The sequence below is a fragment of the Chenopodium album genome, chromosome 11 (genome assembly GCF_948465745.1).
Source record: "Chenopodium album chromosome 11, dcCheAlbu1.1, whole genome shotgun sequence".
NCBI lineage: Eukaryota > Viridiplantae > Streptophyta > Magnoliopsida > Caryophyllales > Amaranthaceae > Chenopodium > Chenopodium album.
Window position 1 is genome coordinate 26,897,558 of NC_137844.1, and position 11,854 is coordinate 26,909,411.

General features: G+C 38.4%; 1 non-coding gene across 1 annotated transcript; it reads left to right on the plus strand.

The window, feature by feature from the left end:
• The first annotated feature begins 7,662 nt into the window (after positions 1-7,662).
• Positions 7,663-7,768, plus strand: LOC145569593 (small nucleolar RNA R71). The gene has a single exon (XR_014096182.1). It is a non-coding gene; the product is annotated as a small nucleolar RNA R71 (small nucleolar RNA).
• The last annotated feature ends 4,086 nt before the right edge of the window (positions 7,769-11,854 follow it).

Below are 11,854 nucleotides of genomic sequence, written 5' to 3' on the forward strand. Positions count from 1 at the left end.
CACCAGTCTTCCAAACCACTTGGCTAGAGCTAGCGTAATCACATACTTCCAAGGGAGCCTTACCCCTCAACCTACCCTCCCTCCTAGCTCTATCCACCTCGAAGAAGTGAGACCAATCATCCAAGATTGACTCGCCCGACCGGCCCCACCTACCAAATGTCTCTGGGTTTGGAAAGGGCATAAGGTTCGAAGGGTCATAAGTAAAATCGCATCCACCGTGTCGCTTATAATCATAAGTGGCCGGGGTGGTGCCAATAATAGCAATAGAGGGAATGTTAGGGCCTTCCCAATAAGGGTAACAAAGAGAAGGTCCTCGGATGGGGTCATAGGGTTCCTATTGAGGGACAGGTCCTTGTTGGACCGGGAGGTACGGGTAGTTCAAGTACGGCTCGATCTCCCCCCTCCTAACATGCAAATCATACACTTGACGAGCATGAAAACCATATCCAAGAACAAAATATTGCCCCAAAGGCATAGAAGACAAAACATTAGCAATAGAATCAATCTTGGAATGCAAAGTAGACAACTGAAGTGAAGAAAAAGGGATAGATGTACCTCCCTGCTCATCCAGGGGCAAAACTTAAAAATCCGTCAAAGGTGCATCATCAGAATTGGCTCGCGAATGATTTTTCTTTTGCCGAAGAGAAGGATTAATCTTACATTCCGGGATCCTCCAAGAAAGGGTGTTGTTCTTTGTCCTTTGATAGGAGGCCTCCTTGCTTAGAATCATGAACTAATCCCGAACACGAGAAACTTTCCAAATGAAAAGACCCGACCTTTTTGTGTGCTCAAGAAACATTTAATTGATGAGGGCATAAATATTGAGGTAGTGTGAAGGGGTCTTCTCATGAGGATCAACAATAGGCAGAAGCTCACTAAACAAGGTCTTGTAAGAGTCATCGAGGCAAAGAGCAAGAATAGAGACCATGCCCCCGAGTCACTAAACATTGTCGTTGTTGCTTGATCACTCCTAAAATTCGGTCAAATTACGACCGTTTTTTTACGACCGTCATTTAAACGGTCGTAAAATATAATATTTGCGACCGTTTTTAAGGCGGTCGCAGATTTGCGACCGTTTTCAAGGCGGTCGCAGATTTGCGACTGTTTTTAGGCTATTTAACGGTCGCAAAAGTATTTAAAAATGTCTTAAAAATAATGTACATGTTAAAAATAATTCTAAATTAAAACAATTCTATTGCGACCGTCAAAAACGGTCGCAAATTGCGACATTTACGACCGTTATAGAAACGGTCGCAATTTCGACCATTTGCGACCGCCACAACCAGTCGCAAATTGCGACCATTACAACCGTTATAGAAACCGTCGCAATTTGCGACCATTTGCGACCGCTAAGAGCGGTCGTAATAAAGTAATGATTTTTTTTTTAATAAAATGGAGTATAAAAGTGTTGCGCAACCCCCCCTAATCCTATTTTTGTTGGAGCAGCCGTTTCTTCTCATTATTTTCTTTTTCCTCATTTTCTCATATTCTCCTTCCTTCTCCCTTCTCATGCCCTCCTTCCTTCTCCCTTCTCACGCCCTCCTTTCTCTTCATCTCCTCTTTCTCTTATCCTCTTTCTTTCTTTCTCATCTCCTCTTTCTTTCTCTTCATCTCCTTTCTTCATTAAGCCATCACATCAAGCCCCACCGTCACAAGTAAGCAACGAATGAACGAGCCGCGCCGCCACCATCCTTTTCAAGAATTTTGGTTTTCATGGTCAAATTCGACCATGAAAACTTCAGATCTGGAGTTTTCATGGTCGAATTTGACCATATAAACCCCATGAGGAAGAAATATTAGGAAAGATCTGGAGTTTTATTTTCGATTTTTGTTGTTTCATTTTAGTTTTTGTTCGAATTTCTGTTTGAATTTTGGTTCGAAGTTTTTTTTGAATTTTGTTGATTTGTTTTTCGAATATTGGTTCGAATTTTGTTCGAAATTTTTTGTGATTTTTGTTTGTTGTGGGTTTCAATTTTGCTGGGTTTTTTTTTTGTTAAGTTTTGTGGGTTTGATGTTCGATTTTTGTTAGTTTTTGCAGGTTTGATTTTGTTTGATTTTTGTTCAAATTTTAATTAGTTTTTGTGGGTTATATTTTGTTCGAATTTTGTTTTAATTTTTGTTCAATTTTCGGTTTGATTTGTGTAATTTTGTTCAAAATTTGTGGGTATTTTTTTTTGGGTTTAATTTTGTGGGTTTAATTTTTTTTTATAAATTTATACAATTTTTGAGTTGAATATGGGTGGTGGTGGTGGTGGGTAAAGGTGGTTAAGGCTGGGCGGTGGCTGGTGGTGTTTTAGGGTGGCCAGTGGTGGTGGGTAAAGAGGGTTTGGGTGGGAAGTTATGGGTAAAGGTGGTTTAGGTTGGCGGTGGTGGTGGGTTAGGTGGTTTCGGGTGAGCGGCGGTGGGTTTACGTGGTTAGGGTGGGCAGTAGTGGTGGGTAAAGGTGGTTTGGGTTGGCAGTGGTGGTGGGTAAAGGTGGTTTCGGTGGTTGGTGAGGCTGGATGTGAAGTACAGTAGTGCGATTTTTCTTTTTTTTTTTTGTTTTTTTTAAAAATTTTAGCGACGGCTTATGGCGGTCGCTAATTCCAAAAATTGCGACCGCTGATTTAACCAGTCGCAATTTTAAATTTTTGCGACCGTTTTCTAAACAGTCGTTGAAAATAATAAAAATGGTCGCAAAAAATCTACGACCGTCAAACGGTCGTAATAATGATTTTCTGCGACCACATGAATAACGACCACCACCTTACGACCGTTGACGGTCGCAATTATTAATTGCGACCGTTTTTACTATAATCTGCGACCGTCAGAGACGGTTGCAATTTGGCCGTATTTTAGAAGTGGATCATAGAAACGAGTGGACTTGAGCTTCCTTTTTGTCAATTGAACAAATCTCTCCCAATGTAGTTCCTTTGAAAATTCAATACCATAGGTTTGAACCACCTCGGGAGGAGGAGGGACAACATGTCGTGATGGGGTTATGCTAGCATTGGTGTGAGCCCTTTTCTTGCGACGTAAAGGAGCCATCTACAAGGAGAAAGGACTAGCATAAGAAATTCATCATGAATTTGGATCAAACACACAAGTGCACAAGAAGTAATAAAATCACCAATTATCATAAAGAATAGCTCAAGAAATTGAAGCACAAAAATAATCCCAAAATAGATGAATCAAGAATTATTACAAAGAACTAATGCCATGACTAGTATAGTAGCAACATAGAAATATTAAGAACTAAGAAGCAAACTAACATAAATTTAATGGCAAAAGTTTATCATGGAAGCAAAAATTCATGAACATCGTAAGCAAAATTGACGAAGATATTAAATAAGCAAAGAAACAATGCTACCATGAACAATACCCATGAGAGAGAAAGATGACCAAAAATGGTGGTGTCAAGAGTTCAAGAAATTTAAACAATTTCATCATGAAAAAGCTTTAAAGTATCATCAAATATCATAATAAACACACAAAATACAAGAAAAAAGAACTAATAATGGAGTTCTGCCATTAAAGCCCAACCAAGGTTTTCAAGCTTCAAAATGATGAAGAAGATGAATAGAAATGGAGAAATCATACCTCAATGATTCTTTAAAACTCTTGAAAATGGAAAAATTAAAGTTAATAAGCCAATTAGAACACCAAATTGCAAGTTCCAATTCCAAATAAGAAAACCCCAAAAACCGAAAATTTCACCTAAAATTTTGAAAATTGTATTCGAAAATCTGGATTTTCGAAGTTTAAAATTGTATTTTTGTTGTTGTAATTTGTGATTGTAAATCAAAAGGATTATATTGATGATTTATGAAGAAAATTTAAGTAAAAATAAAATGAAATGAGGGATAAAAGTGAGGGTGAGGTCGGGGAGAGAGAAAGAAATGAAATGAGGGTGGCTGTGCATGAAATAAAATAAGGGAAGGTTGTTCCTGCTGTGTGCGCGCATATACCCCTTCGTACGTGTGCACAGCAGGTCAGCAGGCTGAGGTTTAAAGTTCGCCACAACATTCTTCGTTCGTTTCTTGTCTCTAACCTCTATATCAAAGGTTTGAAGTTCAAGCACCCACTAGAGCAATCTAGGAATTGATTCCTTCTTAGCAAAGAGATATTTGAGAGCTGCATGATTCGTGAAGATAATGGTCTTAGAACTCAACAAATAACAACGAAATTTTTCAAAAGCAAGCATAATTGCTAAAAACTCCTTTTCCGGTGTTGTGTAATTTCGTTGAGCTTCATTGAGGGTTTTTGACATATAATAGATGACATAGAGCTTTTTATCAACCCTTTGACCCAACACACCTCCAATGGCCGCATCGCTAGCATCGCACATCAATTCAAAAGGTAAATCCCATCTCGAGGCTTGGACTGTGGGGGTGGAAATCAAAACTTTCTTCAATTTGTTGAATGCTTCCAAGCATTTATCATCAAATACAAACTCAACACCCTTTTTAAGAAGATCATTGAGAGGCTTAGCAATCAGAGAGAAGTCCTTGATGAATCTCCTATAAAACCTGGCAAGTCCCAAGAAAGATCTCACACCTTTTACATTAACCGGAGGTGGTAGCTTTTCAATGACTCCAATCTTCGCTTGGTTAACCTCTATTCCTTTGTAGGATATCTTAAGACCAAGGACAATGCCTTCCTCAACCATAAAGTGACATTTCTCCCAACTCAAGACTAGATTCACTTTTTTTCTTCGAGCCAAACACTTTTCAAGGTTCTCAAGGCAAGCTTCAAATGAAACACCTCCCACCGAAAAATCATCCATGAACACTTCTATTTCCTCTTCCAACATATCTCCAAACATACTCATCATACACTGTTGGAAGGTGACGGGGGGGTTGCAAAGCCTTAATGGCATTCTCCTATAAGCAAAGGTTCCATATGGGCAAGTAAAAGTTATTTTCTCTTGGTCATCCGGGTGAATAGGAATTTGGAAGAAACTAGAATACCCATCATGAAAACAATAATACTTATGCCTTGTTAGACTTTCAAGCATTTGATCAATGAAGGGAAGGGGGAAATGATTCTTTTGGTGGATGTGTTTAGACGTCGATAATCTATACACATTCTCCATCCCGTGACCGTCCTTGTAGGAATAAGCTCACCTTTCTCATTCTCTACAATGGTCATGCCTCCTTTCTTTGAGACAACGTGGACCGGGGAAACCCACCTTGAGCTAGAGATGGGGAATATGATTCCCGTATCAAATAGCTTAGTGATTTCCTTCTTGACTACTACCCTCATTTGAGGGTGAAGTTTTTGTAGTCTTTCGATGCTAGGTGAGGCACCATTCTCAAGAGTGATGTGGTGCATACATAAAGCGGGGCTTATACCCTTGCGGTCATCAATGATATATCCTTAAGCACCTTGGTGCTTTCTAAACACACCGCACAACTCTTGAGCTTGGCTCTCACTCAAGGAGGAACTAACAATCACGGGAAAAGTTGAGTTAGGACCCAAGAATTCATACCTAAGGTGTGATAGAAGAGGTTTGAGCTCAACCATAGGAACACCTTTACCTTCCTTTATTGTATCCACTTGCAATGCTTCTTGGCTAGTGATGTTCATGCACATTTGCTCATCCACGTCTTCAATGCTTCCATTTAGCAAATCTTCATACAAAGACATCTCTTTTCTAGGAACACCTATCTTTTCCTTGTTCAACTAGACATATTCAATTGCATCATTAGAGGTGAGCAATTGCTCATGCATAGAAGAGACAACATTATCAAGAGAGTCAATCATCATAAAATTCTCCAAAGAAGAACTTAGATACTTCATGCTTTCATTCAAGTCAAATTCAACAACCTGATCTCCTACCTTAAGTGAAATTTTAGCACTCCTGACATCAATCATGGCACCCGAGGTAGCAAAAAAAAGGTCTACCAAGTATGATAGTAATGCTAGCATCTTCATCCATTTCAAGAACCACAAAGTCCATCGGAATAACAAATTTTCCCACCCTCAAAGGAACATCTTCTACCTTACCCTTTGGGAACTTAATTGATCTATCAGCTAATTACAAGCTAATGCTGGTAGGCAAGAGCTCCCCTAGTTCAAGCCTTTGATAAACCGAATATGGCATAAGCTAACACTAGCTCCTAATTCATATAAGGCATTATCGATTTGCATCTTATAGATAGCACAAGGGATGGAAAAGTTTCCGGGGTCATTTAACTTGGGTGACATCTTATTCATTATGATTGCACTACAATTCTTGGTTAAGTTCAACATCTCCACAACATCACAAGTCCTCCTTCCACTAAAACTGTCTTTAAGGAATTTTGCATAATTTGGCATTTGGGTGACGACATCGGTAAATGGTAGAGAAAGATGAAGTTGTTTGAGCATCTCAATAAATGTTCCAAATTGTTTATCCAACATGTGTCTCATGAATCTTTGTGGGTAGGGAAGCTTGGGTTTCACAACTTCTCTCTCTTCTTTCACCTCCTTAGGTGGCTTTACCACTATTTCACTCAAAAATGTACCATTTCCCTCATCCTCAACCAAAACCTACTTGGTACCCTCCTTACCCTTACTCTTGCTAGGCAAACTCTCCTCAAGCACCTTACCACTCCTTGTGACTATAAAATTAATGGGTCTCTTAGGGTCTAGGCCTTGAGAGGGTGAATAAGAAGGGCTTGCTTGGTATTTCAAAGCATTAACAACTTGAGAAATTGGTTTTCAAGCATCTTATTATGAGTCATCATCTCATTAAATTTCTTATCACTCACCGCCATGTAAGTGTTCAACAACTTGGTTTGGTTTTCTATGATTTCTTCCAAGTTAGTCTTAGAAGAATAAGAGGGTTGAGCATAGGAATTATCACTTTGGGTTTTTGGAGAAAAATCGGGTAGGGGACCCCTTTGAGCATTGTTTTGAAAATTTCCCCTATTTTGATTATTCTAATTACCCCTATTTTGATTTTGACCATAACCTTGATTATGGTTCCCATTACCTTGGTTATGATTACCATAATTTTGGTTTTGATTTTAGCTACTATAACCTTGGTTGTTATAGTTACCTCGGGAGTTTTGGTTCCCTTGGTTCTTATAACCACAACCTTGGTTATAGTTGTCAAAATTTCCATGGTTGTGATAATTCCTATTCCATTGACCTCTTTGATTTTCAAACCTTGAATCATTATTATTTGACACATAATTCACATGTTCATTCATATTACCATTTTAATCATCACACACATCCATACATGCATGAGGGAAATTAGAAGCATCATAATCATATGAACCACATACATCACAAAAAAGCAACCACTAGGCATGTTATTAGAAGAGGGAGGAGGTTGAGAGTTAGAAGACATACCTCCCCTTAAATTGGGAGGGAAGATTTGAAACTTGGGAGGTAGAACTTTCCAACTTCGCCTTGATTGTGGACATTTCCTTCCCTAAGTTTCTCATTTGTGAGGACAAGTTGTTTATGGCATTAAGATGATCAACCGAATACACCGAAGAGCTACTCTTGCTAGTTGGTTCTCTTTCACCATCTTGCCAATCTCTATAATACCTCACTACGTGTTCAATGATGTCTACCACTTCCTCCTCCGTTATATTCATAATGGGACCTCTGGCTCCTCCATCAAAACACGATTTCCCTTGAGGACGTAGGCTACCATAGAAGATTTGAATGATTTGGTAGGTAGGAATTTCGTGGTGAGGACACTCTCTTTGATACTCTTTGTATCTCTCCCGTGCTTCATAGAGGCTTTCACTAGGTTTTTGTTTGAAACCTTGAATCAAAGCTCTAGCCTCCGCCATTTTCTTTTGTGGATTGAAACGGGATAGAAATTCCTCGGTCACTTCATCCCATGTCCTCAGAGAATTGGGTTTGACTTCTTTGTCTAACCATTCCAAAGCACGCCCTATGAGAGAAAAGGGGAAAAGCTTGAGGCGAATGAATTCTTGAGAAATTCCATTCACTTTGATAATGTTGCAATATTTTTCGAACTCTTTGAGATGGTTTAGCGGACTCTCATGCTTGGACCCACAAATTGTCGCCTCTCTATCAAATTGATCATCACTGATCTTATTTCAAAGTCATTCACCGGTGTTGTAGGTGGAGAAATCCCACTTTCAAACCTATATGCGCCCAGAATCCCCAATTCCTTCAACACCACTCTTGGATTTTCTCCTATGCTTGCTTGTTCTTCTTGGTGTGGTTCTTCTTCACTTGGAGGGACAGAACTAAAGGAACTTCTAGCAACTCTTATCCTTATAATTGCCCTCTCAATATCTGGATCAAATGGCACTAGAGAACGACCACGTGCTCTACGCATACAATCTCAAAAGAAACAATTAGTAGCACAGCTACAAACGTAGCCAAAAAGAAATTTTTTTTTTGTATTTTTCAAATAAAATGAAGTAGACTAAACAACTATAGCAAAGTACTAACGTCACTCCCCGGTAACAGCGCCATTTTGACGTAGGGAAAAGTAGGTCGTTATCTAATCTTCCCTAGAGCCAAACAAATTTATAATCACTTAACAAATCTAAATACGAGTGTAGAGGTAAGTCAAGGGTCGAACCACTAGGAACGGTTATGTTCAAGTATTTCCAATCAAATGAAACACTAGGGAATGGGGATCAACAAGTAATGAAGACAATTGCAACAACTAGGGAAGAACATGCCAATTGTGAAGACTAAGGATATGAGCTATTAAATGGAATCAAAGAGCTATCTCCTATAAGTCAAGCTAGGGTTCACTATGAATGATAACAAGCAGAATCACAATCCAAACCAATCGATAATTGTAATTCCTAAATCAATGGGTCGTCTCATTAGCAATCGCAATGCAATCTAGCATGATTCTCAAGGCCTAATCAAACTACACACATGCAAACTTTCATTAATCACTTTAATCTCAACAATCAATCAACACCATTCCCAAATTAATCACAATCAATCAATCATACAAGTTTCACCCAATCCCTAGCCAAACAACTAGTCAAGAATCATCATCTAATCAACAAGAAAGTAAAGAAATCAAGAATCAACAAAATATGGAGAACAATTACACTAATCAAGAATCAAATCAAACAAACTTGAAATTAAACAAAGCAATAAAATGAGATAGAGTTAGAAATCCTCATTGATTGATTATGGAGATCTTTAATACAATTGTCACCTTGAATCTTTAATCTCTCAAATCCCCAATGAAATCCCTCACTTTATCTTTCTAAATCTACTCTTAAAACTAACCCTAGATCTAGAGAGAGAACATCTCATCCTAAGCTAAAATATAAGAGAAAAATTCTAAGCTAGTCTATAGTTGTCCAAAAATAGAAAGATCTCAAGTATATATATCAAGGGAGCAAAGTAGGCTCGGCCAACATATGGTGCGCACGCATAGGATTGTGTGCATGCACGCGCACCACATGCCTCCTGCTGCGCTCACGCACCGTAGTGATGGACGTGCACTTGGCCTCTTGCTTTAGTTCTAGCGCTCACAAGCATGCTCCTCATCGACGCTCTCGTATGATGCTCACAAAATGAGCAGCCTTCAAATCTTCATTTTTGCGTGTTCATGATCAAGACATGCAATGATGGTGATGCACGAGAGCGCTAATGCCAAGAATAGGATCTTGCTTCTTATCTTGAACTCTAGCCAACCGAATGATATGAGGTCTTGTCTCGAGCATCCAAAAGACTTGGAGAACCTTCCAAACTAGATCCCGAGACCCAAACAAAGCCTACAATAAAAGAAAGTAAAGCGAGTAAAGTAGAAAAGACGGAAATACCCTTATATCACAAGAAAGCATAAAATAAGAGAAACAAAGAAACTAAAACACAAATGAACAAAACTAATGCATTATTTAAAGAGAAAAGCTGTAAAATAGAAGGAAAACGTCCTCAAATGCTACCATATGAGTGTCATAAATGGCACTCATCAGTCGGTAAGTGTTTTTTTGGAATGACAAAGTTTGCTCAATATTTTAGGGACCTAGCGTTTCTTTGTTGGTTGATTTAAGTGAACTTAATTAATCATCACAACATTCAAAATCCTAAACATGCATCTAACATATCATTCATATATATAAGCATAGATATATGTAGAAAACATAAGTAAATGATGCATTTGGCAACTAGCATGACCCCTTGACTCTTCAAGTCTTCAAGGGTCTTTTTTTGCAACTTCATGGCTTCATCTTCCAAGAACCTCCGTATTCAAGACATAACTAAAATAATACAAATACTAGTATCTACAATTAGGACTAATCTAAATATTAAGGTACAAAAATACTCAATGGTTCGCAAACCGTATTTAGATTTACAAAAATACATGACGGAACGCAGTCCGTATATTCTATCATAATCAGGCCCCACTAGTTGCCATTTTATAAAACCTGTGAGAGAATATACATTCCATTCATCCATTCACTATATGTGAATGGCCCATGCATTTTACAACGGTAAACAAGTAACAATGCACAAACACGCGTAAACTAGTAACTAATTTAAGTGGTTAATCCGATTAACGCGCTTAATTAATACTAGTCAAAGTTGTTTAACCAATTATGTGATTAACCGCAATTAAAATTGAAGCTCCCACTAAATTCCGCATTCATCTTAATTAATCCAATTAATTAAGCCGGTAAACCCAAAAATTTTGCCAAAATAAAATTTTGCAAGTGCCGCTCAAAACTAAGGCCTAGCCTCCAAAATTTAATTAAAATAATTAAAATAAAATTAAAATTGGCAAAATGCAAAATTGACACAGCCCTAAAACCCCAAAGTCCCTAACATCAAGCATTTCAGCTTGGTGTGCTAGGCACCGGGGCATGGATGCCTAGTGAAGGGTTGCGCGCACAGCCGTGGCCCATGCCAAGCGTCACACCCATAGCCTAAAGCAACGCATACGAGTTATGCTCCCTACGAGGCGTGCTTGTGACACGTGGCCGCAAAGGCCACTTGAGCTTGCTGCTGCGCGCGCACCATGCCGCGAGCCAACAGCACACCGCATACACATACAACCACCCAGCCGAACCAAGCAACGCGAACACACACACGCACAGCCGCAGCACGCATGGCGCGCTCAATCACGTATGCTGCAGCTGCCTTGCTGCACCTGCGAGCATCAGCCACGCATTTTAGTGGCGCACACACCAAGAACAGCCGGCCCTTGGCAGCCACATGCGGGCTACTACGCAGCCTGGCTGGCCGAGGTTGGTTTTGCCTTGGTTTACGTGCTATACTCTCGGGATTAGTTCCGAATTTATTTTTTTGCGTGACTTATGTATTTAATTCTAAATTAATTTTAAAACTAATTTAATGAGCAAAAATGAAAAATATAACAAGTCCAACTTAATAAATTCATTCAAGTGCACAAAACCAAAATTATTTCCAAGAATTATTCTTTAATAAAATTGGTTCAACTTGATGCAACAAAATGAAAGGGCTATTTCTCACTATTAATTTAACTAAATTAGTTATGAGATTTAACAAAATTAAAGTGAGTGTTGGAATTATGAAGACAAATATTCAAATAAAGATTCCAACTTTTAACTTGTAAATCCTTGAAAAATTACACCTTCAAATATGAAGATTATTTAAAATTCTATCATGAGATTGAAACTTTATGATTCCAATCAACTTAATAAATATTGAATCTTTAGTACTTATGAGCCTCAAGAAACAAACTTTTCACACTTAAAGCAATTTATTTGCATGTATGTGAAAATTTGAGCCAACTATTAAGCAACAATTATTGCCAATTAATTATGCTAAAAAATGGTCTAAAATTTAAGAAGCATAAAGGAAAGAACCAAATGCATAATCACAGTTAATATGCCATTAAGATTCAAGGTTTAAAAGATATAAAAATTTTCGTCAAAACGAA